The 23,978-nt window shown below is 45.1% G+C and overlaps 1 pseudogene; it reads left to right on the plus strand.

The window, feature by feature from the left end:
* Window positions 1–20,167: 20,167 nt before the first annotated feature.
* Window positions 20,168–22,088, plus strand: LOC125516486 (putative serine/threonine-protein kinase PBL28; annotated as a pseudogene).
* The last annotated feature ends 1,890 nt before the right edge of the window (window positions 22,089–23,978 follow it).

Genomic DNA, 23,978 nt, shown 5'->3' on the forward strand with positions numbered 1-23,978 from the left:
AGTGCATCAAAAACCATATAAAATTATTCTAAACATGGCATGAATACTTCATAAAGTATAGATACGTTGGAGACGTACCAGGGAGCGCCTCGTGGCAGAGGCCACCGACAAGGAGTACATGGCAAACCTCCGCCGCCAGTACATCGAGCTCGTGGAGGCGGAGTGGGCGATCTTCATGGAGCGGGCGGTCGATGGGGAGGTCATCGTCCTCACCGACAATGAGGAGCAAGGCGGCGGCGACGACGGCGTGGAGAAGGAGGTCGACGTTGAGGAGTGGTGGTGCATCTTCCCCGACTCCGATGACGACGGCACCGGCTCGGACCCAATGAGCGGTGGCATGTGAAGGCAAGATTGGCTCAACCTCTACTATGGCAAGGATGAGGATGAAAATTTGTTTAGTTTAGGGTTTAAGTTTAAATTTTGGTTGTGAAGACAATGTGTTCGACTAGGTTAACTTATGTCTAAATTTATGCAATTTTTGGTTGAAACTAGGTTATTATGCAAATTTGTTCTTTTACTCCGTTATATATAGGGGATCTTCTAGGTCCGGCCAAATCTTAGTGAAGTAAAAATACTCCACTAAGGGTTTACTCCATAGAATTCTCCGTTATATATAGGGGATCGGTTAGAGTTGCCTTTAGAGAAACTCTAACTGATCCCTCAATATTTAGAGGAGGATACAGTCGAGAATCCTTTATAGGAGCACATTTGCTCCTTAAAAAATCACCATTTCTCCCCGATCCCCAATACTTAGCGGAGTAAAAAATTGAGTGGCATGTAAACTCAAATTTGGTTCAAACCAGGACGTAAAGTGAAATTTGGTGCATATTCAGAATATTTTACATAGATATTTAGATAACTTAACTGAAAGTTGTAGACTAGAACTTACTAAGCTACTCGCTATCAGTGTCATTTCTCGAGCCTTTCCCAATCCGATTCGATGAGTTCTCGTCCTGCCACACACTGCCGTCGGCGTCACCATCGGAGTCACCGGAGAGATCGTTGACCTGCGTCGCCTCGGCCGTGTACTGCTCGTGCAGCCGGCGCTCCACCTGGACGGTCTCCGGGTGGCAGCGTCGAAGCTCCGTCATGTATTCCTCCTCGGCGCGGGACGCTTCGAGGCATCCGCGAGACTCTCGGTCTCTGCTCCTCTTTTCTGCGGCGGCCACCCGCTGGTCGACGGGCTCCAACCGCCGCAACCCCTCAGGAAAGTTGCGGCAGTCGTCGGCGCCGTGCAGATGGACCGACATGATGTTATACTCGCGCGTCGCCTGCTCGTTGGAATGGAAGGACCCCGATCCATATCTTCTCGTGGGAGTAGCGGCCGATAATCTCCACCACCCACATTCCCCACACGTGATGCCACATGCGGATGCATTGCCTTTGCGGTAGTGCCGACGGTGAAGGTCGGGGAAGCCGGACTGGAGGGCGTGGGAGGAAGAACCAGCGAAGACGCAGGAGGGAGAAGTGCTGGCGGCGGTGGAGGAAAATTTGTCGCCGCTGGCACGGGCTCAACCGCTCGTGGTGGCGTGGATCCGCGCTGGGGATGGGCAGCGGGGAGCGGCGGCGATGGGATTCGACTATTATCGACACTGGTGGGATTCGGCCATTATCGATGGCGGGCGAGCGGCGAAATGGATGCGGGTGGAGTTGGGGTGCGTCGGCGGGGATTGGGCTGAGGAGAGAGGAAGTGGCATGTTGGACTTTTACTTCGCGTCCATGAGGTGGGCCATATTCAAGAGTCATGAGCAGCTAGGAGTACATTTTTTTACTCCCCTAGCGTTTTGGGGTGGGGGTCAACTAGATGCCGATTAGAGAAAGAAAACTGGATTTATACTTCTCTAACCGGTTATTAGGATCGGTTAGAGTTGCTTCGGTACCCCGCAGCATAACGTATAAGAGCATTTTTGGTATACGGTGCTTAACTTATCCCGCGTCGTATGCATCGTGCGTATACATATAGAGCCGAGCACACGGCTCGAGCCGATACGGCCGACTTGCATCTACCCCGAGCCCCTTGCACGAAAAAAGGACCCATGACCTAGCGGCGATCACTCAGCTCATTCCAACGTCGCCCCGTCCGACCAATCGCCGCCCTTCCCCGCCGATCGCCGACCATCTCGGTTTTCTCCCCGTCTTCACCCGGGATCTGGCCGCCGTGGACGTTGTTGGAGTCGCCGTCAGTTTTCTCACGACCTAGCCGCGATCACGCTGCCCATTCCAACGTCTCCCCATCCGGCCGATCGCCGCCCTTCCCGGCCGATCGCCGACCATCTCATTTTTCTCCCCGTCTTCACCTGGGATCTGGCCACCGTGGACGTTTTTGGAGTCGCCGCCGTACGTGATCTTGCCTCCATGCAGGGTCAGCGCCGCAAGTAGCCCCGGCGTGTCGTCGAGGTCGCCGTCTTGTGTGAGGGCAGCCTGCTCCGGCGGGGTCGGGACCAGCGGGGCAGGGGGCGCCCGCTGTGCTGGGGCACTTGGGCCGGGAGCGGGTGGGACGTGGCGGCGACGACGATGAGAAGAGCCGACCTCGCCGGTAATGTCTCCGACGGGGAGGCCGGCCGCCGCGTTCCTGAACGCGCCGAGGACGATATCGAAGTCCTTCCCGCGCCAGAAGCTGCGGCGGGCCTTCCTGTTGTACCGGCCGCCAGGGAAGGCGCGGAGCTGCTCCCTGGTCAGCGGCGGGCCGAGGGTGGGGACGCCGTTGATAACCCACAAGTATAGGGGATCGCAACAGTTTTCGAGGGTAGAGTATTCAACCCAAATTTATTGATTCGACACAAGGGGAGCCAAAGAATATTCTCAAGTATTAGCAGTTGAGTTGTCAATTCAACCACACCTGGATAACTTAATATCTACAGCAAAGTATTTAGTAGCAAAGTAGTATGGAAGTAACGGTAACGGTAGCAAAAGTAACAGTAGCAGTTTTGTAGCAATCGTAACAGTGGCAATGGAAAAGTAACTTAAGCAAAGATCAATATGAAACGATCTCGTAGGCAATGGATCAATGATGGATAATTATGTCGGATGGCATCATCATGCAACAGTTATAACATAGGGTGACATAGAACTAGCTCCAATTCATCAATATAATATAGGCATGTATTCTGAATATAGTCATATGTGCTTATGGAAAAAAACTTGATTGACATCTTTTGTCCTACCCTCCCATGGCAGCGAGGTCCTATTGGAAACTAAGGGATATTACGGCCTCCTTTTAATAGAGTACCGGACCAAAGCATTAACACTTAGTGAATACATGAACTCCTCAAACTACGGTCATCACCGGGTAACTATCCCGATTATTGTCATTTCGGGGTTAACGAATCATAACACATAATAGATGACTATAGACTTGCAAGATAGGATCAAGAACTCACATATATTCATGAAAACATAATAGGTTCAGATCTGAAATCATGGCACTCGAGCCCTAGTGACAAGCATTAAGCATAGCAAAGTCATAGCAACATCAATCTCAGAACATAATGGATAATAGGGATCAAATCCTAACAAAACTAACTCGGTTACATGGTAGATCTCATCCAACCCATCACCGTCCAGCAAGTTTATGATGGAATTACTCATGCATGGCGGCGAGCATCATGAAATTGGTGATGGAGGAAGGTTGATGATGACGACGGCGATAGATTCCCCTCTCCGGAGCCCCGAATGGACTCCAGATCAGCCCTCCCGAGAGAGATTAGAGCTTGGCGGCGGCTCCGTATCGTAAAACGTGATGAATCCTTCTCTCTGATTTTTTTCTCCCCGAACGTGAATATATAGAGTTGGAGTTGAGGTCGGTGGAGCACCAGGGGGCCCACGAGGCAGGGGGCAAGCCCAGGGGGGTAGGCGCGCCCCCACCCTCATGGATAGGGTGTGGGCCCCCTGGCCCTTATTCTTTCGCCAGTATTTTTTATATATTCCAAAAATATTCTCCGTGAAGTTTCAGGTCATTCCGAGAACTTTTATTTCTGCACAAAAATAACACCATGGCAATTCTGCTGAAAACAGCGTCAGTCCGGGTTTGTTCCATTCAAATCATGTAAGTTAGAGTCTAAAACAAAGACAAAAGTGTTTGGAAAAGTAGATACGATGGAGACGTATCAACTCCCCCAAACTTAAACCTTTGCTTGTACTCAAGCAATTCAGTTGACAAACTGAAAGTGATAAAGAAAAACTTTAGCAAACTCTCTTTGCTCTTGTTGTTGTAAATATGTAAAGCCAGCATTCAAGTTTTCAGCAATGATTATGAACTAACCATATTCACAATAACATTTAGGTCTCATGTTTACTCATATCAATGACATAATCAACTAGCGAGCAATAATAATAAATCTCGGATGACAATACTTTCTCAAAACAATCATAATATGATATAACAAGATGGTATCTCGCTAGCCCCTTCTGAGACCGCAAAATATAAATGCAGAGCACCTCTGAAGATCAAGGACTGACTAAACATTGTAATTCATGGTAAAAGAGATCCAGTCATAGTAATACTCAATATAAATTAATAGTAATGGATGCAAATGATAGCAGTGCTCTCCAACTGGTGCTTTTTAATAAGAGGGTGATGACTCAACATAAAAGTAAATAGATAGGCCCTTCGCAGAGGGAAGCAGGAATTTGTAGAGGTGCCAGAGCTCGATTTTTGAAATAGAGATGAATAATATTTTGAGTGGAATACTTTCATTGTCAACATAACAACCAAGAGATCTCGATATCTTCCATGCTACACACATTATAGGCGGTTCCCAAACAGAATGGTAAGTTTATACTCTCCCACTACCAACAAGCATCAATCCATGGTTGGCCCGAAACAACGGGTGCCTCCAACTAACAACAGTCCTGGGGGAGTTTTGTTTGCAATTATTTTGATTTGATTTGAGCATGGGACTGGGCATCCCGGTGACCAGCCATTTTCTCGTGAGTCAGGAGCGGAGTCCACTCCTCTTGAGAATAACCCGCCTAGCATGGAAGATACAGACAACCCTAGTTGATACATGAGCTATTCGAGAATATAAAACATAATTTCATTTGAAGGTTTAGAGTTTGGCACATACGAATTTACTTGGAACGGCAGGTAGATACCGCATATAGGAAGGTATGATGGACTCATATGGAATAACTTTGGGGTTTATGGAAGTGGATGCAGAAGCAGCATTCCCGCTTAGTACAAGTGAAGGCTAGAAAGAGACTAGGAAGCGACCAACTAGAGAGCGACAATAGTCATGAACATGCATTAAATTTAATAAACATTGAGTGCAAGCATGAGTAGGATATAATCCACCATGAACATAAATATCGTGGAGGCTATGTTGATTTTGTTTCAACTACATGCGTGAACATGTGCCAAGTTGAGCCACTCGAATCATTTAAAGGAGGATACCACCCTATCATACCACATCACAACCATTTTAATAGCATGTTGGCACGCAAGGTAAACCATTATAAACTCCTAGCTAATTAAGCATGACATAAGCAACTATAATCTCTAATTGTCATTGCAAACATGTTTCATTCATAATAGGCTGAATCAGGAATGATAAAATAATCATATTTACAAAAACAAGAGAGGTCGAGTTCGTACCAGCTTTTCATCTCAATCAGTTCATCATATATCATCATTATTGCCTTTCACTTGCACGACCAAACGGTATGGATAAGAAATAGTACACGTGCATTGGACTAAGCTAGAATCTGCAAGAATTTAATACAAGGGAGAAGACAAAGTAATATGGGCTCTTTGTTAAATCAACAATAATGCATATAAGAGCCACTTCAGCATTTTCATTAGGGTCTTCTCCTCTCGACCCCCAAAGAACAAGAAAAGAAATAAAACTATTTACACGAGAAAGCTCCCAACAAGCAAAAGAAGAACGAGAAATCTTTTTGGGTTTTCTTTTAATTATTACTACTACAGGCATGGAAAGTAAACTAGCTGAAAGCTACAACTATTATTTTTTGTTTGTTTTTCTCAAGGTTTTTCAAACACACAAGAAGAAAGCGAGAAAAAAACTAGCATGGATATTACAATGAAAAAGTATGAGCACCGACAACTAGAATGAGTGTGTGAACATGAATGTAATGTCGGTGAGAAATACGTACTCCCCCAAGCTTAGGATTTTGGCCTAAGTTGGTCTATGTCCATGGATCAAAGTTGTAGCTGGGGTCGTACTGAGATGCAACAACTATTGCCTCATGAGCTGCAGCTTGGAGGCGAGCTGCCTCCGTCCTCCTCTCATGCTCGTTCGCCTCCTCCCTGGTTATAATATATCTCCCTTTTTCCTGAAAGTCAAAGAAACCAGGAGCAGGGAGAGCAACATGGACAATGTGACGCTTGTCAAAGATTAATCGGTATTGGAGGAACTGTTCGTTCCTCTCAACAAACTGATGACGAACCATAGTATTATAATCTAAATAAGCAGGAGGCAGTTCCATATCATTTTCTTGTATGGGTATGTCAAGATAATTAGCTACACGAGTTGCATAAATTCCACCGAACAAATCTCCACTAATACTATTACTATGCAACCGACGTGCAACAATGGCCCCCAAGTTATATTGTTTATCTCCTAACACAGCACTCTTGAGAACACTAAGATCTGGAACACACATGTGACATGCCTCATCCTTACCGTTTATGCATCTACCTATAAAGAAAGCAAAATAGTGTATAGCAGGAAAATGAATGCTCCCTATGGTAGCTTGTGTTATTTCTCTAGATTCTCCCACAGTGATACTAGCAAGAAAATCTTTAAACTCAGATTTGCGAGGTTCACTAGCACTACCCCATTGCGGGAGTTTACGAGCAGTATTAAAATCTTCTAACTCCATGGTATAAGATTTATTATAAAGATCAAATAGGACAGTGTGAGAATTGCGTGAAGATGTAAATTTAAACCTTCTCACAAAGGAATCAGTTAGGTGATAATACTGAGGGCACTTATCTAGCATGAAGCCCTCGAGTTCAGCATTACACACATATGCGTCAAATTCCTCCTTAATTCCTGCTTGGACCATGAAATTTTCTGACGGCCATTCACAAGGCCGCACTTGAGCTTCTCTTAGTAGTTCATGGTCCAGCTCACGTATTGCGGGCCTGGGTCCTTGCTTCCTTGAAGAACAACCTTGGTACATTTTCCTAAACATATTTCTTCCTTTGAAAAATTTCTGAAAATTTTAGTAACTCAAAATAAAAGTGAACCAAACTCAATAAAATTGATAGCAACTACTCCCACAAGTGCCTAGAGACTATATCATGCATTAGAACTACTTGGGACCAAATAAATTTGACATGCAAGCTCAAGAACAGGGTCACCTAGGAAATAAAAATTTGCAATGAATAAAGCACTAGAACAAACACTAATTGGACCATTGGAGGAGTCACATACCAAAGAACAATCCCCCAAAGCAGTTTTGTGAATGGAGCTTTGAGCAAGGAGATCGAAAACGGCAGCAAGATGAGCTAGAACTCGTGCTTGAGCTGGTTGGTGATTTTTTCTGAAGGAAGAAGGAGTGTGTGGGTGCTGGAATAAGTGGAGGGGGCCACCAGGGGCTCACGAGGTAGGGGACGCGCCCCGGACCCTCGTGGCCAGGTGCTGGCTCCCCCTGATGTGTTCTCAGTGCCAATAATTCTTAAATATTCTAGAAAAAATCATATTTCAATTTCGGGACGTTTGGAGAACTTTTATTTTCGGGGTATTTTTTATTGCAAGGATAATTCAGAAAACAGACAGAAAATACTATTTTTGCTTTATTTAATCTAAATAACAGAAAGTAAAAGGAGGGTACAAAAGGTTGTGCTTTCTAACTTCATTCATCTCATGCTCATCAAAAGGAATCCACTGACAAGGTTGATCAAGTCTTGTTAACAAACTCTTTTCGAATAACATGGAACCGGAGAAATTTCGAATAACACTAGGTTACCAAAACGGGGATATGCACGTCCCCAACAATAAGAATATCATATTTATTCTTGACAGTAGGAAGAGGAAATTCAAAACCACCAATAGTAATCGATGGAATTTTTCCAATAGAATTGATACTGTGGACTTGAGGTTGTTTCCTCGGAAAGTGTATTGTATGCTCATTACCATTAACATGAAAAGTGACATTGCCTTTGTTGCAATCAATAACAGCCCCTGTAGTATTCAAAAAGGGTCTACCAAGGATAATCGACATACTATCGTCCCCGGGAATATCAAGAATAACAAAGTCCGTTAAAATAGTAACGTTTGCAACAACAACAGGCACATCCTCACAAATACCGACAGGTATAGCAGTTGATTTATCGGCCATTTGCAAAGATATTTCAGTAGGTGTCAACTTATTCAAATCAAGGCTATGATATAAAGAGAGAGGCATAACACTAACACCGGCTCCAAGATCACATAAAGCAGTTTTAACATAGTTTCTTTTAATGGAGCATGGTATAGTTGGTACTCCTGGATCTCCAAGTTTCTTTGGTATTGCACCCTTAAAAGTATAATTAGCAAGCATGGTGGAAATTTTAGCTTCCGGTATCTTTCTTTTATTTGTAACAATATCTTTCATATACTTAGCATAAGGATTCATTTTAAGCATATCAGTCAAACGCATACGCAAAAAGATAGGTCTAATCATTTCAGCAAAGCACTCAAAATCCTCATCATCCTTTTTCTTGGATGGTTTAGGAGGAAAATGCATGGGTTTCTGAACCCATGGTTCTCTTTCTTTACCGTGCTTCTTAGCAACAAAGTCTCTCTTATCATAACGTTGATTCTTTGATTGTGGGTTATCAAGATCAACAGCAGGTTCAATTTCTACATCATTGTTATTGCTAGGCTGAGCATCAACATGAACATCATCATTAACATTATCACTAGGTTCATGTTCATTACCAGATTGTGTTTCAGCATCAGAAATAGAAATATCATTGGGATTCTCAGGTGTGTCTACAAAAGGTTCACTAGAAGCATTCAAGCTCCTATCATTTTTCTTTTTCTTCTTTTTAGAAGGACTAGGTGCATCAACATTAGTTCTCTGAGAATCTTGCTCAATTCTCTTAGGGTGGCCCTCAGGATACAAAGGTCCCTGAGTCATTTTACCCCCTCTAGTCACAACTCTAATAGCATTATCATTCTTCTTACTATTTAATTCACTGAGCAAATCATTTTGAGCCTTAAGCACTTGTTCTACTTGAGTGGTAACCATAGAAGCATGTTTACTAATAAGTTTAAGTTCACCTTTAACTCTAGACATATAATCACTCAAGTGTTCAATCATATAAGCATTACGTTTCAATTGTCTACCAACATAAGCATTGAAGTTTTCTTGTTTAACAATAAAATTATCAAACTCATCTAAGCATTGGCTAGCAGACTTATAACGAGGAATGTCACCTTCATCAAATCTATAGACAGAATTTACCTTTACTACCTGTGTCGGGTTATCAAGACCATGTATTTCTTCAATAGGGGGTAAATTCTTAACATCTTCAGCTTTAATACCCTTTTCTTTCATAGATTTCTTTGCCTCTTGCATATCTTCAGGACTGATTAATAGAATACCCCTTCTCTTCGGAGTTGGCTTAGGAGTTGGTTCAGGAAGTGTCCAATTATTTTCATTAGTCAACATATTATTCAATAGCAATTCAGCTTGATCAACTATTCTTTCACTGAAAACACAACCAGCACAACTATCCAGGTGGTCTCTGGAAGCATCAGTTAGTCTATTATAAAAGATATCAAGTATTTCATTTTTCTTGAGAGGATGATCAGGCAAAGCATTAAGTAGTTGGAGAAGCCTCCTCCAAGCTTGTGGGAGACTCTCTTCTTCGATTTGCACAAAAAATATATATCTCCCTTAAAGCAGCTTGTTTCTTATGAGCAGGGAAATATTTAGCAGAGAAGTAATAAATCATATCCCGGGGACTACACACACAACTAGGACCAAGAGAATTAAACCATGTTTTAGCATCACCCTTTAATGGGAACGGAAATAATTTAAGGATATAGTAGTAACGAGTTTTCTCATTATTAGTGAATGGCTATATCATTCAATTTAGTAAGATGTGCCACAACAGTTACAAATTCATAGCCATAGAAAGGATCAGATTCAACCAAAGTAATTATCTCAGGATCGACAGAGAAATCATAATCCTTATCGGAAATACAGATAGGTGAAGTAGCAAAAGCAGGGTCATATTTCATTCTAGCATTCAAAGATTTTTCTTTAAGCTTAGCTAATAATTTCTTAAGATCATATCTATCATTGCAAGCAAGAAAGTCTCTAGCAGTTTCTTCATCCATAACATAACCCTCAGGCACAACAGGCAATTCATATCTAGGGGGAGAATCTTCATCATCACTTCATTCAATATTATCAGTTTCAATAATTTCATTCTCTCTAGCCCTAGCAAGTTGTTCATCAAGAAATTCACCTAGTGGCACAATATTATCAAGCATAGAAGTAGTTTCATCATAAGTATCATGCATAGCAGAAGTGGCATCATCAATAACATGCGACATATCAGAATTAATAGCAGAAGTAGGTTTAGGTGTCGCAAGTTTACTCAAAATAGAAGGTGAATCAAGTGCAGAGCTAGATGGCAGTTCCTTACCTCCCCTCGTAGTTGAGGGATAAATTTTGGTTTTCTCGACTTTCAAGTTCCTCATAGTGATCAGCAGATATAAATCCCAAGTGACTCAAAGAATAGAGCTATGCTCCCCGGCAATAGCGCCAGAAAATAGTCTTGATAACCCACAAGTATAGGGGATCGCAACAGTTTTTGAGGGTAGAGTATTCAACCCAAGTTTATTGATTCGACACAAGGGGAGCCAAAGAATATTCTCAAGTATTAGCAGTTGAGTTGTCAATTCAACCACACCTGGATAACTTAATATCTATAGCAAACTATTTAGTAGCAAAGTAGTATGGAAGTAACGGTAACGGTAGCAAAAGTAACAGTAGCAGTTTTGTAGTAATTGTAACAGTGGCAACGGAAAAGTAACTAAGCAAAGAACAATATGTGAAAAGCTCGTAGGCATTGGATCAGTGATGGATAATTATGCCGGATGCGATTCCTCATGTAATAGTTATAACATAGGGTGACACAGAACTAGTTCCAGTTCATCAATGTAACGTAGGCATGTATTCTGAATATAGTCATACGTGCTTATGGAAAAGAACTTGCATGACATCTTTTGTCCTACACTCCCGTGGCAGCGGGGTCCTATCGGAAACTAAGGGATATTAAGGCCTTCTTTTAATAGAGTACCGGACCAAAGCATTAACACTTAGTGAATACATGCATGAACTGCTCAAACTACGGTCATCACCGGTAAGTATCCCGATTATCGTCACTTCGGGGTTAACGGATCATAACACATAGTAGGTGACTATAGACTTGCAAGATAGGATCAAGAACTCATATATATTCATGAAAACATAATAGGTTCAGATCTAAAATCATGGCACTCGGGCCCTAGTGACAAGCATTAAGCATAGCAAAGTCATAGCAACATCAATCTCAGAACATAATGGATAATAGGGATCAAACCCTAACAAAACTAACTCGATTACATGGTAAATCTCATCCAACCCATCACCATCCAGCAAGCCTATGATGGAATTACTCACGCACGGCGGTGAGCATCATGAAATTGGTGATGGAGGAAGGTTGATGATGATGACGGTGACGGATTCCCCTCTCCGGAGCCCCGAACGGACTCCAGATCAGCCCTCCCGAGAGAGATTAGGGCTTGGCAGCGGCTCCGTATCGTAAAACGCGATGAATCCTTCTCTCTGATTTTTTCTCCCCGCACGTGAATATATAGAGTTGGAGTTGAGGTCGGTGGAGCACCAGGGGGCCCACGAGGCAGGGGGCGCGCCCAGGGGGGTAGGCGCGCCCCCACCCTCATGGACAGGGTGTGGGCCCCTGGCCTTGATTCTTTCCCTAGTATTTTTTATATATTCCAAAAATATTCTCCGTGAAGTTTCAGGTTATTCCGAGAACTTTTATTTCTGCACAAAAATAACACCATGGCAATTCTGCTGAAAACAGCGTCAGTCCGGGTTATTTCCATTCAAATCATGCAAGTTAGAGTCCAAAACAAGGGCAAAAGTGTTTGGAAAAGTAGATACGATGGAGACGTATCAGCCGTCTGCGCTGATCTGCCATGGCCCTGGCACCTTGGAAGCCGGCGGCACCATCAGGCGGAACCAGGCGAGGTCCTCGGTGTCGCCGATGGTGAGGCTCAACGGCCAGACGCCGCCTGGCCACACGCCTTCCTCAGAGTCGCTCGAAGCATCGTCGGGGTGCGCCTTGTTAGTGGCGTGGAGAAGAGAGGTGCTGCCGTCGAGTGGAGAAGAGAGATCCTGCCGTGGAGAAGAGAGGGGCAGGGCAACCTTTTTATAGCCGGCGGGTGGAGGGAGAGGGGCGGGCGAGCCGTCGGTGGCGCGCACCACGAGGAGAAGGCGGGCGGCCTGAAGCGGGCGGCAGGTGCGGCAGCACTAGTGTGTGAAGGCGAGCGGGCGGCAGGTGCGATAGCCGACCGGTCGCGTTAGCGGCCAGCCCGAGGAGGAAGGCGGGCGGTAGGCGCGACAGCGGTGGCGTGTGAAGGCGAGCGGGCGGCAGCCGATCGGTCACATCAGCGGCAGGCGCGACACCTGACCGGTTGCGTCAGCGGCCGGCCCAAGGCAGAAGGCGGGCGGTAGGCGCGGCATTGGTGGCGTCTGAAGGCAGGCGGGCTGGTCGCGGCAGCGGCGGCAGCCGAGCGGTCGCGTCATCGTCCGGCCAGAGGCGGAAGGCGGGCGGGGGGTCACCGCACGCGCGGCAGCGGAGGGCGCGGCCTTCAAGGGCAGAAGGCAGGTGCCCCGAGGGGAGGCGGTGGCCGGCGGGCGGGAGGAGACCGGGCGCGAGCAGTCGGCGCCTGCATGCACGACGCAATTACTGCGGGCAGTTACTGCACGAGGATACGACCATCCGCGCCACGTCCAGAGGCATGCCGCCACCGGTCAACGCCGACTTTTGTAAAAAAAACACGCCCTGCATCTGACACAGTGGGTCCATTGCTGCTAAGCGGCTCGACTCGCGTCCTTACGGGTTCCAAGCAGCTCGGCTCGCCCCGCAGCCCCGTATCCACGGGCACGCGGGGGTATCGGCGTGGACGCGCGGGGTAGATTTTTTACATAAAATGATGTTGCCCCTAGCAGCGAAGGGGTATGGGTAAATCTCAGCCCTTGATGTGTTTAAGGGGGGTGTACTGAAGCAGGATTTTTTGTCCAAAAGGACCACCTCACCAGATGAATTGACAAAAAGGACTACATGTGGATCAATTTGACAAAAAAGACCCCCCTCAGCGGTGCCGACAGGCGCGGCAGGCGACACGTGGCACCTGCCGCCACGCCAGGAGGCGGCGGGCCCTGCCAGCGAGGGTATAATGTTTTTCCTCATAGTGCATGGCTGGGACGGAACGGTCGAGGTGTTGTGGGCCCAGCCGCCACCGGGCGAGGCGGCCAGAGCTGGCCCTGCCGCTCCCTGGCCGACACGGCCTGCTGCGTGCGGCCCAGCAGGCGGCAGTGCTATTCGTGCTAAACGCGCCACAGTTAGCAGAAGGCGCTGATTCCCACGATTCCTTGTTTTGCTTTGTGCCACAAGTTTTGATGATCTGGAGTCGGATTCCCGCCTAAACTTTGTAGTACTAATTCCTACGTAGACGACACTGATTAAAATAGTGCGTGATTCCCGCTTCCGTCTATTGCTGCAGCCGAAGCGACAACACTCAGGCGTGCTGATTTCTACGCGTGTTTTCCTGCCGCACACTCCAGAGCGTTGTTGTTGCTGCGTGTGATGAGACACCGCGATGCTGGAATCCGACGCCGCGGTAGGTGAGTTCTGGCTCGTTCTGTCGACAATACAGTGCTCCTCTTCTTTTTAAACGCACAACCGCGGCTCCGTGCACACTCTTTCTCGAATATCTCTGGTTGCCCTCCGCCTCTCTGCTCTCTCTAAGTCTATAAGAATACACAGAAAGAAAAACTTGGTAGCCACTTTCACTCGTGATTTTGGCCGATTTAGAGTTGGATTTCGAAGATGACGAAGTTGAATAAAAGATAGATTAAGGTAAGATCTATCCACTTTTGTTGGTCTCGTTCGCATGCATGATGTTTTTGTTCCGTTTGATTAGTTCCTAAGTGTGTATTGTTTGTTGTTTTAGGCATTATTTCAGCACTTGGAGGAGTCATTTGGAGTCATTTAGAGCTTCAGAAGTAGGATTTGCGTAGCGAAGTGAACTACGAAGTTGAAGATCAAGGTATGAGCTTTGCAATACATGGATTTTTTTGTGCATGCACGGTGGTAGTTAGTTAGTCTTTTAGCTCCTCATTAGCTATGCAATGTTAGTGCTTAGAGGTTAGAAATAATTTCAGACGACAGATACAACATTTATACTATTTTTTTTAGAAGAGTAGGTTGAAGATGTTGTATCGATGTTAGCTGCGTCCATTAGTATTGGCATGCGAGAAGCTCTTAATACGGTAATTAAGAAAAAAATTTGCACTGTAATTGTTCATTGCATGTGGTATGTTATTTCATGTGGTATGTTTATTAATAAGTCTATGGTTAGGAAACCGTAGGTCTACTTTGTTATGTTGCAATAATCTAAATTTTATATGTTAAGATTAGATGCTAATGTACTTAATGATGTATGTAATTAGGTAAAATAATCCATCTTAGTAGCAAACAAGGAGGAGATGACGTGATTGAAGAAATTGTGTTCCCATCTTCGCTGTCCCTTTTGAGGTGATGACCACATACATGCAAGTGTTATTTTCATACTTTTGATGGTAGAAAGAAAAATCCGTGTGTAATACTGATGTTCATGTGATAATAGTTTGACTCCGTTCATATAGTATTGGTGACGGATATTTTTTTGAACTATTTTGACGCTTAACTGCATTCGCAAGCACATGCATATTGGAGCTAAGGTATAAAATGATGTCGTAATTTTGTTAATATTTTTTTATATTGATGTACCGTTGTGAATAATGTGCATGCCGCTGCAAATATTATTATTTGTAAATAAATGATTGTTATCGTATGATATGAAAAAAATATAAAGCTCGAAGAAATTAAAAGTTTTACTCATATGATATTAAAATGTTATTATCATACTATTATATTTAGTGGTAGTTTGGATAGCGAGTAATTACCCTCAGTTTTGTCATAACCTGTTGTAAGAGCAACTCTAGCAGACCCCGCATCCTCCCGACCCGCAAAACGTGTTTGCAGTTCGCGCAAAAATGCCTTTGCGGGCCGGCGCGGACGGCCATAGTTGCAGACCCCGCATAATGGACCCGTAAAAAAAGATATTCTCGGAATATCCCTTTTTACGGGTCGGCTTTGCGGCGTCTGATCTGGCGCAGCTCCTCCCAGCCAGCAAAACTTAGATTTGAAACTTAAATTGATCTAGCATAATGCATTTCTTTGCTTTTGCAACAACATTATATACAAAAGACATCACCAAATCTTTGCTAGAATAGCAAAACCGAAGAAAACAAGAACCACAAGTATGCATTTCAGAAGATTTCCAACTTCCATAACTGCTAGCTCCCACAAGTTGGACTAATATATTCTCCATGCATTCATTGTTGATCTGCAGATTCTTGATTTTGCATTCTTCTTTCTTCATGTTTGGTTCGAAAAAAGTAGACGTTGCTTCCCCTCTAGTTGCACATGCAGCCGCATCATTGCCTTTGATTGTACTAAGGAGTGCACTAACATCTATTAAGTTTCTTTCTATCAACAAATCAATGTATTGGCCTTCCCAAAACCAAAATGAGCATCCATTGTCCTACACAAAAGAATGATCAAGCTCGAAGAGAGCTACCGCAATTGAACTAAAGAATGAGCTATGAGCTACCGCAAGTGCACGTACCCTATCGTTTTCACATTTGAAGAACACCCATCCGGGGTGCTTCGGCGTGCCCGAAGTGAGCCGCAGCACTTTCCGCGGGCAGTCGTCGCACTGTATGAGCGGCATCGGCAAGCCACAAAAACGTTGCGCGAGCGCCGAGCCCGGTGGACGGCCGGACGAATCCATGCCCGCAAACCTTCGGCGGTGGCGGGCGGACGAACCCGTACCTGCATGCGGTGATGCGCCCTTGCCTGGGCTGCGGGAGAGGCTCCCCGACCACTCCATCGTTTGGGGCAGCAACCGGCGGCCGGGAAAAGCCAAAACCGGTGGCCCGCGATGAAGTGCCACAGATCTGCAAATCCGGCGGCCCACCGACGCATGGGGGAAGGGAGGGGAGGCTCATGCGCGTGGCGGCCTTCCGGCTTGCTCCTGCCGGCTGCTTTCGCCGGAATCTTGGGCGGCGGCCGGCGGCGGCGCGAGAGGGGAGAGGAGAGGTGGTTGGTGGGGGAAAGCGCGGGATGAAATGTCCCCCTACCAACTGCTTCCGCTTATATGCAGGGCACCGCAGTCGCGAGGGGGAAACTCGCGTTTTCCCGGGTTGGGGTCGGGATTTTGCCGCGCCCCCTAAATTTTTTTGCGGGCCGGGGCGGGATGCGGGGTCTGATCGGGCTGGTTTTTCCGCCCCGACCCGCATTTTGGCGGTTATTTTACGCGTCGGGGCGGGATGCTGGGTCTTCTAGAGTTGCTCTAAGAAAATTTTGTAGAAAACCAGTTTTTACTAATAGTCGTTTTTCCAAAAGCTTAGTTTTTGCATGTTACGAGAACCAGTTTAGGATACTTTTGGGGTAGTTAGAGAAAAGCAAACAGAGTTTTAATTTGTGACCCTCGTAGATGAGTTTGAGAAAAAAATAGATCTCTAAATACCTGTTAACCAAACAACCTTGGAAAGTCTAAGCAAATGATTCTAAAAACAAACCGAATATTTGTAACGAAAATGTGGTTATTATTTTAGTCGTATGATATGTAAATGTTGTCATCGTACTACTACTAAATGTTCAATTACTAATTGTTTGAAATGTAAACATGTATGTTGGTTAGGTACTATGGAAAATTTTAGTAGTGTACTATGGGAACATCTTACGCGATGATCCTTTCGGGGTGGATGTGTCCTTGTGTGAGTCGTCTACAGTTGTAGTGAGAGACATGATCAACGTGGGTTACGCAGCAGTCATAAGGTGCATCTGAGCGGTGTTTGGCCCAGGGATGCAGGGGAAAAATGACAATGGAGGCCTTCGTCGTTGACGGAGGAAATGATGGGACAGTTTCCCGTTGGGGTTTGCGGCCTGTCACAGGTGATCAGTCATGGGGGTCGTACATGAGGTTTGCAAGCAATCCCAATAACTCAATGTATGCTCAAGCAATGGTGTATGTGGAGTTCATTTCAGTCACTGATGTTGCCGGATGCAGTAGCAGGGGTGGTGAGGTCGAGTTGGCCATCACATCAGCCCCTAGCGTCGGTCCATCGGAACCGACGGGTGGCCAGCCTGTGTATGACACATGATATTGGTATGCGGCCCTTGACATGAGTGAACACGTGGAGGGATTGCCGGAGGCGCTAGATTATGATGATCATTCTTTTGCGTCTTTGGAGTCAAGCAAAGAATAAGATGTTCCTCCTAGAGGGCGGTCGCGGCGGCACTGCAACCTGGGTTTTTACAGGGTATGAGCATCACCAATGAATATCACTCTGTTTCTGGCCTAGGAGCGGGGAGCCTGGAGGCTTGTCGTACTTTGAAATAGCTACGGGTGGATCTTTCTTATAATTGGCGCACATCAAAAACTTCATGCCTAGCTAATCTGAAAAATCTGTCACCTCCTTCACCTTGCAAAGATCGCCACACCAATACCACAGGACTGCCACCCCTGGAGGCAAACTTGCATTCTTCATTTTCCTCGGCCTAATGCTTTGATCCGAGCAAGGCAAACTCATACTGACTAAAAGAATGTGTTACACACTTTGTGTAGTGGCAATTTCGAGGATGGCTAGACGAGAGCCTCGGTGTCTCCTTTTATAAGCTCAGACGACAAATGATGGTGAGAAAATAAGCGCGAATAGACGAAATTAGGCGGGAAATTTTAGGATCCCTATAGTGTCGGCACAACAGGTTCCCGCAGCGAGTGACTGATTACCGCAGTGTCGTCGCATCCGCTGAGGCAAAAGTAGCAAAAGCGGGACTGATTCCCGGGCAAAAGAACCAAAAGCAGGGCATCAGCGTCCATATTCCCGCGCGTGGGAATCACCATCGTCAGCGTCGCTGTCGCGCCTGGGAATCAGGGCCGTGGCGTGTGCAGCACGAACAACACTGCCGCCTGCTGTGGTGGCGACATGGCCCACCTGCTAGGCCCGCGCGCAGCAGGACGTGTCGGCCAGGGAGCGGCAGGGCCTGCTCTGGCCGCCTCGCCCGGTGGCAGCTGGGCCCACAACACCTCGACCGTTCCGTCCCAGCCACGCACTAGGGGAAAAACGTTATACCCTCGCTGGCCGCCTCCTGCCGTGGCGGTAGGGCCCGCTGCCTCCTGGCGTGGCGGCAGGTGCCACGTGTCGCCAGCCGCGCCTGCCGCCACCGCTGAGGGGGTCTTTTTTGTCAAATTGATTCACAGCTAGTCCTTTTTGTCAATTCATCTGGTCAGTTTTGTCTAGTTTTGTACTCCATCGTTCGAAAAAACTTGTCCTAAGTTTATACCTCAAATGGACAAGCTTTTTGGATGGAGTAGACACCAGGGGATTAAATACCCGGTTTGTTGGTCTCCGCCACTGGACAAGTTGACACATCCGCCCCCATTTTGACGTGGCTTACAAGGCGCCATATCAAGTTCCTTCCAAGTGGGCGGCAAGATCAACGGACCATAAGACGGTTGCCGCGCCGCGGCGATTGAATAAAACAGGGAGCGAGCGAGGACGGGCTACGGGTCCGATATCGCAGTCGGCAGTCGCAGGGGACCTCTGGGGTGCGGCTGCAGCGGGTGGAGCGGAGGGCTGGTTTCGACGGCGGGTGTGGCCGTTAGCATTTGGGTACGGCGTGTGAGAGGAGACCGTCCGCTGCAGGTAATTTTCTGTTCGAACAACCTCAAATCTCCCCGTCACTGTTATGAGAAAAAAAATGGATCCACACTTGAGTTAGAATCAAGATCTGAAGTCCGTGGTCAAAAAATTCTAGGTGTCCTTTGAATTTTTGACCCCTTCACGGATCAGGTTTTCTCATAAAGAGTTGACAATCTGTTCCTTCTTCCAGTTCCACTCCATGGCCATGTGTGCTACGACAAGCAACCACGACCTTCTTTATATCTTACTGAACTTTTGTAATTTCTTCAGTTGATAGTTTTCTACGGGATTGCATTTTGACATTCTAATTCTGTATGCCACAATAGGCTTCTGCCTGTTCTATTAGTGTTATTCCTTTTCCTGTCAGAAAGCAGTTATGCAGCTTTAGCTGCTTTTCTTTTGGTTTGCACCTGGATGCTGGTTCTCTTTTGTTCGTTATCTCTTTGGTAGTGGAATCCGGCCAGAAGGCTTGTTTGGAAAACAAAAAGTTAAGCAAAATTGCCCAATGCCTACCATGAAGCTCCAGTTAATACCATGGCAGAACTGAACAATGATGATTAATTTTGGTCTCTCCTACCTACAATTTCAACCTTTCCTTGTGGATGACTCCCTCCATCGATGAAGTCCAGCAACAAATTGAACAGTTTTCTGGAAATTAGTGAAGAAGCAACCTAGGTTTATTCTTCAGATAGAGAAAACGCAAAAGCCTTGCGTTTTGATGCAATTGATAGAAAGAAGAGTTTGTACAAGCCGTACGAAGGGTAATACCCGGTGACTACAAAACGATGCCTCTAATCGCTAGACACCTAGGTTTGTCACAATTAAACCAGACAATGTTTATTCTTCATCACCTGAAGAATATGTTCTGTTATTAAATGGGGGAAGTCCAGCACTCTTATTCTCTTGATTTAAGTGTTGGACTGAAATCGACTCTTACCCCATCTATTGTTCAACTTCCTCACCTTCAGCAGCAAGATGATATCTTTTATGACAAACTACCTTTAAAGAAACGCACATCAATGTTTTTGTCAGTACATAGGCATCTATTGTGGCCACATATCACTTGCCAATCATTCATTCTGCAGAGTACTCTTATGTTGTTTATAACTCTGATTGATTGAGATTTGAGTTTCACACTTTTGGAAACTATTTTCAGGCCAAGTTGATGTATCCAGCGTATTAGTCAAAGCCAACCGGTATACCCAGCCTTTTCTACTTTTCTTTCATAAGATGGACCTTCGAGAAAGTACGGTGACAGAAATGATCCAAAGGGATGACAGATCAAAGTGGTTATCATATAGCAATCATAACATAAAATGCTTCACCGAGGGCGAGATAAGAGGAATTACCAGCAACTACAAAACTATCATTGGAAAAGGCAGCTTCGGAGAAGTTTACAAAGGTGTTCTCCAAGATGGAAGAATAGTTGCAGTCAAGAAATTTATGTGTAATATAGAAGAAATTTTTGCCAAAGAGCTGAAAGTCCACTGTGAGATCAACCACAAGAATGTAGTTAGGCTGATAGGCTACTGTGCCGAGGAAAATGCCCTAATGATAGTCAGTGAGTATATATCTAAAGGGACCTTAGTGATGTTCTTCACCATGAATGTATTCCCATCACGTTGGATACACGACTGCGGATCGCGGTGCAGTGTTCAGAGGCATTGTCCTACATGCATTCACAAATGTATACTCAGGTCATTCATGGTGATATCAAGCCTGCCAATATACTATTAGATGACAACTTCAATGCAAAAATATCTGACTTTGGAATATCAAGATTTGTCAACACAGATGTGACCCTTTTCACTGAGCATGTAATAGGGAGCATAGGTTACATGGACCCTTTGTTTGCTCGCAACGGGCGTCTCACATCAAAGAGTGATGTTTACAGTTTCGGAATCGTTCTGGTTGAATTGATTACAAAGAAAAAGGCAACAATAAGAAATGGGGAGATGGGCATAGTTGAATGTTTCACCCAAGCTCTTGCAGCAGGGAAGAGAAAGGTGAGAGAGCTGTTTGATGTTGAAATCTCAAGCCAGAACAACATGAAGGTTCTTGAAGGAGTTGCAAAGTTAGCAGGACAATGTTTGAAGATGGAAATGGATAGACGGCCTGAGATGAAAGATGTGGCAGAACGTCTTTGGGCGCTTAGGAAAACTCAAGTTCAAGGAAAACAAGGGCCAACTATTTTTCCTTGGGGCTGGAGGAACAAGCCAGCAGCTCAAAACAGCTGGCAATCTTCTGACTTAGAGCCTGTTTGGAATTCCGCCAGCTCCGCGAAATCCCCGGAGCTGCGGAGCCAGGAAGCAGCAGCTCCACGATTTTCAACAGTAACTCCACCCGCTTCGGGAGTGGAGTTGTGGAGCGGAGGTCCTCCGAACAGGGCCTTAGTCATGCCACACACTTCAGAGATCCATGTTCCCCAATCTTTGCCATCCAACTTGTGCCGCCATTTTTCACTTAGGGAGATGAAATCCGAGACAAGAAACTTTGACGAGTCACACCTTACTGGTGTGGGTGGATCTTGTAAAGTTTACTATGAAATGATTGATGGGGGAGCAACCAAGGTGGCTATCAAACGCAGCAGGGTTGAGCAGAGTGTGAGTATGTTCCATAAAGAGATAGCGATGATGGCAAAGCTCCATCACCATCATCTCGTATCATTGGTCGGTTACTGCAAAGAGAAAAACGAGATGATACTGATCTACAACTACATGGCTCATGGCACCCTGCGTGAGAACCTTTACAGTAATAATAACACCGAGGAGCCATCGCTTACTTGGAGACAGCGTCTAGACGCCTGCATCCGTGCTGCTCGTGCCCTGCATTACCTTCACGAGCGTTCCTTCATTCATAATGATGTTTCGACGATGAACATTCTCCTAGATGGGAGATTGGTCGGCAAGGTTCCACTTAAAGTCTCTCTGCCGCGGGATTACATGCATGTGACGACGAAGATTACGGGATGTTTCGGTTCACTTCACCTTCAGTACACCCCTCTAAGTGAATCAAAGGTGGAGACTAAAACATACCCCATCAACTGGGAGGGTACTAACCGGTTTGTTATACAGGTAGCATAGGCCCAAGCTGTGGTCGACTTAAAGTGTATATTAAACATATGTACTGACTCGTGTACTTTATTTTCTACTTTCTTTGTAAACTAATATAATAGTGTTTAGATGTGTTTGGATTTTGGATCGATCAGAATTCAGAAGTTAGCTTCGAGTACGGTAGCACAAAACCCAAACGCACACCTTGCCGCGCTCCTGGCGGCGATGTCGTGACTGCTCGTGGAGCATCGGCACCCTCATTTCCACCCGTTTTCCGCACACGTCGACGCAGGAGGCAGGACTGATCGTGCTTGTCTTTATCATACGGTCAACTTGCTCTGACCAAACTCAATTACCTCAGGAGAGCCGGCGTGGCCACCCTGGGTCGTCAATTGAGGAGTTGGCACGCCTTTCTAGTATCCTCTCCATCTCTCAATCCACCATGGAGGCACGAGCAGCGATCAGGACGGAAGGAGAAGAAAGGGAAGCGTGGATGAACCGCCATGGGCCTTAGTGGCTTGGTGGGCCAATTTTAAAATGCCAAATAGGCAGCTATGAGCCCGGTAGCGACCCGTCAAGCTATATCTATATCTACCAGATTCGTCTCAAAAAAAAAATCTATATCTACCGGATGACCAGTTGCGCCAATTGGTGTAGTGACTAAACCGCAGGAGCTCCTAAACAGCGCATTCAACGCCAGTTGTTCCACCTGGCGCTCACGCGCCGGCCCAACAATCCCACCAACATGCTCGCAAACACAGAGATTTTTTTTAAGAAAAAAAGGTTTAATTCTTATCGCTACTTCGAGAGAAGTGGGATTCGAACTCTGCACGTAAGAGTTGAACGCAGTAGCTAATAATCATTATGTCCAGCTCATTTTGTTGACAACAAGTAGAAAACAGCTCTATTTGACCCTACCTTAGTTAACATATGGAAAACAAACACGAATTTGAAAAAAGTTTCATAGAATTTGGAAAAAGTTTGTGGAAATGAAAAAAGTTCATCGATTTTGAGAAAAAAGCTCACCAATTTTGAAAGAAGTTCATCGAATTTGAAAATAAACTCATCACATATGAAAAATCTCTCATTCATTTGAAAAATAGATCACAAATTTTAAAAAAGTTCATCAATTTGGAAAAAAAAATTATTGAATTTGAAAAAAAATTATCGATTTTAAAAAAAGTTCATTGAATTTGAAAAAAGTTCATCAAATTTGAAAAAAAAACCATCAATTTTGAGAAAAAGTTCATCGATTTAGAATAAAGTTAATTGATTTTGGAAAAAAGTTCATTCAAACGAGCAAAAGAAAAAAGAATTAAAAAACGTTCCAAATAAAAATAAAAAGAAAAAAAAGTAATATAAGAAGAAAAAATAAAAAATAAAAAAGAAGAAAAGAGTGAAGAAGATGTATATGAGCACATGAGGTGAGGTCAATGGGGTGGATAGTGCAGGGTGCAAAAGAAAAAGTAATGTAGGAAGGCTAGTTCTAGCTGGTGTTTCAAGAGTTTCAGTTTCAAGCTCATCATCAGATTCAACAACATCATGTTGTATTACTCTAACTATTTGTTCATCAAGAAATTCACCAAGTGGCACATCATGATTATCAAGCGAGGTACTAGCATCATCATAAGCATCATTCATAGTAGCAGTAGCATCATCAATAACTTGCGACATATCAGAATTAATAGCATGTGGTGGTGGTGTTGCAAGTTTACTCATAACAGAAGGTGAATCTAAAGCAGAACTGGATGGCAGTTCCTTACCTCCCTTTGTCTTAGAGGTTTAGATCTTAATCTTTGGATCCTTCATATTCTTCATAGTGATAATATGATAATAATCCCAAGTGACTCAACAAATATTATCACTATTTCAGTCTCTGAGTCTTAGATCTGAGTTCATGGCACCCGGGCCCAAAGTGAC

This window comes from Triticum urartu, chromosome 6A (assembly GCF_056163025.1).
Source record: "Triticum urartu cultivar PI428250 chromosome 6A, HENAU_Tu73, whole genome shotgun sequence".
Taxonomy (NCBI): Eukaryota; Viridiplantae; Streptophyta; class Magnoliopsida; order Poales; family Poaceae; genus Triticum; species Triticum urartu.